Raw genomic sequence first — 6071 nt, 5'->3', positions numbered from 1 at the left:
TAACAATCATATCATCTACATATACTTCCACTTCTTTATGCATCATGTCATGTAGTAAAGTGGTCGCAGTGCGTTAGTATGTAGCTCCAGCATTGGTTAGCCCAAATGGCATAACAGTATAACAATATGTGCCCTACTGAGTGACGAAGGCTGTTTTATGCATATCTTCTATGGCCATTTTGATCTGGTTATACCCTTCATACCCGTCCATGAAGGATAACAACGCGTGATCTTCTATATTATCTACCAGTATGTCGATGTGTGGTAGAGGGAAGTCGTCCTTGGGACTCGCTTTGTTCAAGTCTCTGAAATCAACACAAACCCGGATTCGCCCATCCTTTTTGGGTACGGAGACTATGTTAGCCACCCAGTCTGAGTACTCGGAAACTTTGATGAACCCGACTTTGAATTGCTTATCGACTTTTTCTTTGATCTTAAGAGCTCACTCAGTCCTCATCCGACGGAGCTTCTGTTTTACAGGGTCGAAACCTGGTTTGATTGGAATGCGATGTTCTGCAATATCCATGTCGATCCCCGGCATGTCCTTGTAAGACCAAGCGAAAACGTCCTTGAACTCGTGTAGGAGGTCGATGAAGTTGGCCCTTTCAGTTGGGTCTAAGGTCGTCCCTATCCTAAGTTCTTGGGGTTCTAGTTCGGTCCCTACGTTGATGGGTTCGGTGTTTTCTATAACTGGCGCCCCTTCCCCCTCTTGTAGTATCTCTTTGATTATAAAGGGAGGTAATTCGATGGAGTCTGAGTCATGGTCATCCTCATTATCATCGTAAATAGAATTGCATTCAGAAAAACATAAGGAGTAAGCAGAATCATATTTATTTATATTAAATTTTGAAAAGAGCTGAAACAAAGAAGCAATCTGTTTAGTAGTCAGTGGCGGTAAAGGGACAGCTGCTGGGACATTTCCCAAGTTGTTGTTACTATGTGATGCTATGCTAGGAGAAACAAAGGGATGGGGAGTGACGACAGAGGAAGACTCTCTAGCAACTTCTCTAGACTCAGACTCTGATTCCGACTTTGACTCCAATTCTGACTCGAATTCATCGTCTTCAGGTTCTCCTTTAAACATCCCTCCTTCTCCAGTAGTGACTTTGAAGAGCTTTCCTTGGTTGTTGGTCCATTTGATTGACTTTCTCCATCCTTTTTGCTGATTTGAGCTGGTGTCAGTGATCAATGATGTGGGGTTGAAACGGTCATCTTGAAGTATCATGGTAATGATCTCATCCTGCGCAGCTCTGACGAATCGGTCTTCTCCAAATAGAAGGCTAATGGCTTGTTCGTCTAGACAAAGTGTTTGACGAGTTTTGACGGTAGGAACCATTTTTGAAGGGATGAAATAGCAATCGTGGAAGACCTCGATTCCATCTAGTTTTGTTCCTCTATAACGCCAAGGTTCGGGAAATCCATGAAAGTATTCATGACTCCCCTCCCTGACGAAGTATCCATTTAGGGTAGGGAGATAGGATCGCATTTGGATTCCTTTGTCTTTACGGGCTTGGAATTGAGTAAGCATTTCTAAGGCTATTGGTTTCGTGGGCTTGTACAATGACCCTTATTTATACTAAATAAAACCGACCTAGCTCTCCTTAAACTGACCGAATTTCCTTTCCTAAACTCGACTAAGACAACTTATAGAAACTGACTTTATGATGGCAAAATTGCCTTATTACAAACTTGTTAAGATTAGGAAATAAATATCTAGGAAATAAACACAACTGCCTAAAGTTTATTTGCTAGAATAAGGAAAGCTGAATTTAGGCACCTAAATTATAGAGCAATTTTTCTAAAACAGACTCAACCGACTTCAGCCCTTGATCTCGTCTAAGAGCCTTGAACAGTTTTGAAAACTGTTTAAACTAAACCAACTCTAGCTTGTTTCCATTGTTTTTCCAAGTTATCATATTCACTTGAATATTTATCATATTTCACTGGAATTGAGAACATTTTTGAATCCTTCAAAATATTTGGGACACATTTCGACTTCATTTTCATTATACTCTAATACTCCCGCATCACATTATACATGTAACTAGGGTGTTGTAAACCCATTATCTATGTACTATATATACTCCATTTAAGATGAATAATATTTAACTCTCACCTCCCTCTTAATCTATTTTTCCTTGAATTCTCTCTTATAGTTTCTTCTCTTCCTTATTTTATAACACCTCTTACATTTTTGCATTGTTAGTTTTAAAAATAGTTTTTATATAAAACTGCTTTACAGTGTAAAATCAAGTAGTAATATTTTATCTAAATACCTCACTAAAATACTTTACTACCTTTCATAATAAGGGCATTAAAGTTTTTAATAGAGTATATGGTTTTATAATGTTTAATTGTACATCGTTTTACAAAAGATTTACTCCAAATATAGCACACCTTCAATTCTTGTAGAATACTATTTTCTTGAACTTTCTCTTCTCTTACAAATCCAAGAGGTAATTAGTTGATCGTGAATTTCATGCTAAAGTAATGTGAAGATGAAACAAATTATTTAGATGGTGCATAAAATTTGTTCAACAATCCTAACAACTTTAATTGAGAACAATAGAAACTATTTCTTTGAACTTTCTTTCCTCTTACAAATCAAAGAGGTGATTAGCTGATCATGAATTTCACGCTAAAGTAATGTGAGGATGAAACGAATTATTTAGACAGTGTATAAATTTTTTTCAATAATCCCAACTACTTTAATTATTAGAACAATTTGTAGTAAATATTTTTGTATCTATGTATATTTCTTAGACGTTAATACGTTACCTGTGAAGGAAATTTCATTTATAGAATTATAGATTAGGTAAAAGAAAATAAATTCAATTTAGTTTTTAAGATTGGTGAATAGATGACATTCATCGATGTAGATATTGAAAAAATTCGTACGAAGCATATTTGAAGTGTTATATATTATGAGTTACAGTTGGTCTTGTTTCGGACGGACCGTTTTGGTTAAAGCAATAAGACGGAATTTTATAACCATTTTATAACTATTGAAAAGCAAGTTACCATAAGTTGTATCACCGGTTGTACCATTGTGGTGAAGGGACCGTCTACAACAAGAATTTGCGTAAGAGTTATGTGATCAAAAGGTTGTGGTTAGGGGCGGCCCAAGACCTGTGTAGTTCAATCCTCTGCATAGGGACCCAAAAATAAAGGGGCCCAAACTTGGTCATTACATTGTTTAATTAAAAAAAACATAGAAAAAGAAAAGTTGCACCCAAAGACGACGACGCTTTAACGCTACTCCAACTTCTCCCTTTACTACTTTACATCGATAAACAAATAAAAAACGATTACTCTATTAATCTTACCCCAAATCCCCAAAATAATTAAAAACTGAAAAATCAAACTTTATTGTCTTAATTAATTCATAATCTTGTCCTCTCTTGATTTAATATTCATCTTTAATTGATTGTCATGGTAAGATTTTCTTTTATTAATTAACTATCATTGTTTTTTCAATCTACTGTTTTCTTTGCTTTTTTATTGTAAATATACTTGGTTTTCTAACTTTCTTTAGTTAATTGTAATGTTTATCCTCATTGATTCTATTTAGGTTACAAAATTTGAAGTTTGAAGACTTGCTAACTTGCTAACTTGCTGTGATTGTGAATTGTGATTTGTGACTTAAGATATTCCGGGTGAATTGTTCTAACTTAGTGCAATAAAATTTGTTACATTGTGATTCATTTTTAAGCCAAAAGAAACAGTCCAAGGAACGGTTCACAATTGAATTCATTTCATCGCTTTTTGAAGTGTCATTACAGCAAGCCTAACTTCCAAGCTCTATATCTCAAGTTTTACTCATGAAAATACGATGATTCTTATTTCATTGGAAAGCTTGGGATCTTAGACAAATCATGGATTTTGAATCACCTCTATATCAGGTCTATAGCTTGAGTTATGGCCGATGCAAACAGACTACGCATTATTGGACAGCCCATAACCTATGTGAACTAAACATTGAATAACTCAAGATTTACTCCATATTTTAGGGTGATTCTTTTCTGAGGTGAAATTTAACTTCATTAGCTTTCCAATGAGCTATCATAGGCCTTAAAATTCATCCGCAGCTAACAGATATGGCTTCTAAAAGATGCGTTTGAATTCCTGAGTTGTTCTCCAACCCGGTTTTGGTCCGTCTTCTGTTTTGAGGTCCAGGAGCTTTGTAGATGTCAAAGTCATGAAAGCAAAGCCTAGAATGGATAATTTAGAGAGTTTGGAGCAACTTTATCTAGAGTCATTGGTCCTAAAAATGCAGGATTAAAGAAGTAGCTTAAGGACACATTTTGTCTATCAGAAATTGGGCTGTTTTAGAGAATGGGTGAAATGTCGCTTTCAACTTCCTTCTTTTGGCTAAACAAGAGCTGGGCACGACTTGGGACTCCTCCTAACCTCTTGTGCTTGAAGATTTGCAGCTGCCAAGGGCCATTCTCCTAAGGCTTACACATCTTATTTGACCTTTAGCAAGCAAACAAATCTGAACTCACTTTATTACTTTATACTTTATGCTTTATTGTTTTCTAGTCTTTATATTCAGTTTTTGTAAGATAAAATAGCTGTTATTTTATGCTTTTGTAAGGCTCTTTCGTGGCCCTTAGATCTAGAATGAATGGTGGAGATTGTATTGCCTTGGTCTATATAAACCAAGCAAACCTATTGTAAACATTCAGATTTAAGTTGATGAAAAAAAGCTAAGTTTGAAAACTGCGTTTTCTACTTAAAAGTCTTCTTGCTTAGTGCAGAAAACCCTCCATTTGCTTAGTGCTTTGGGGCGGAATTTAGTCCTTGCTTCGTGATCTTGGACGAGATTCCTAGTCTTAGACTTGCTTCGTGATCTCGTCTAAGTCATATCCTTGTTTCATTCATTGTTTTTCGTGTCCATTTCAGTCACTAATACAACCCATTTTCGAGTCTAATTCTGTCCAAAATCGAGTCTTAGTAGTTTTATTCCACTTAGTTACTTAATGCTTATTTGCTGATTTGTTTGGGTATTCATTCTGCTATTTTTAAATTGTCAATCATGTCTTCTAGACTTAGAAAACACGAATCCGGGTATGAAAATCAAAAAAAAAGGAAAAGGATTGAAGAATTGAATCAATCTCAAAAAGCTCTTGATAAATTTTTTTTGAACCCATCTTATAGTACCCCTTTAAATGAGACGATTGATTGTGATGGGAATTTTGATGATCCCAACCCCTTTGTTGAAGAAGGTATCATAGGGGAAAACAACGATATTCAAAGCGATGGTGGTAATACTGATAATCATGTTGTGAGTGATAGTGAAACTCAAAAGGCTACCGATTATATGGAAAAATTTGGATTTGATATATTTGACCCTAGAATTTGGGATGCTTTAGATTCTAAGATGGTTGATGTTATAGTCGAGGAGGGCCTTAAAAGGGATATGACTATTGATCAAGGTCCGAAGGATAATTTAAATAGATTTTTCTCATCCACATCTTATACTAGAATTTTACCGAATGGAAACAAATGTGACAGAGATTGGCTTGTTTATTCAAAGGAACTTGATAGAGTCTTTTGTTTTTGTTGTAAAGTTTTTAGTAAAGGTTGTGCAAGAAGAGGTAGATTAGCGATGGAAGGTTTCGATAGTTGGGTACATCTTAGTGATAGGCTTAAAGAACATGAATCAAGTTTAGAGCATATTCAAAATATGATCACATAGTATGATTTGCGTCTGAGACTTCGGAATAATCAAACAATTGATAGTATAAATCAATCTCAAATTAAAAAGGAAAAGAAGCATTGGAATCAAGTTTTATTGAGAATAATTTCAATTGTGAAGTTTCTTACTAAGCATAATTTAGCATTTCGAGGTCACAAGGAGCGTTTGTACGAGGGTAGTAATGGAAACGTTTTTGGTTTAATAGAAATGTTAGCTGAGTTTGATCCTATTGTTTATGAGCATGTTCGAAGAATCACAAATCATGATACTCATGTTCACTATCTTGGTCACAGAATTCAAAATGAATTAATCCTTTTGCTTGCCTCTCAAATTAAATCTGAAATCGTAAGAAAAGTAAAACAAGTAAAGT

This window comes from Silene latifolia, chromosome Y (assembly GCF_048544455.1).
Source record: "Silene latifolia isolate original U9 population chromosome Y, ASM4854445v1, whole genome shotgun sequence".
In the NCBI taxonomy this organism is placed as follows: domain Eukaryota; kingdom Viridiplantae; phylum Streptophyta; class Magnoliopsida; order Caryophyllales; family Caryophyllaceae; genus Silene; species Silene latifolia.
This window is presented reverse-complemented; position numbering follows the sequence as displayed.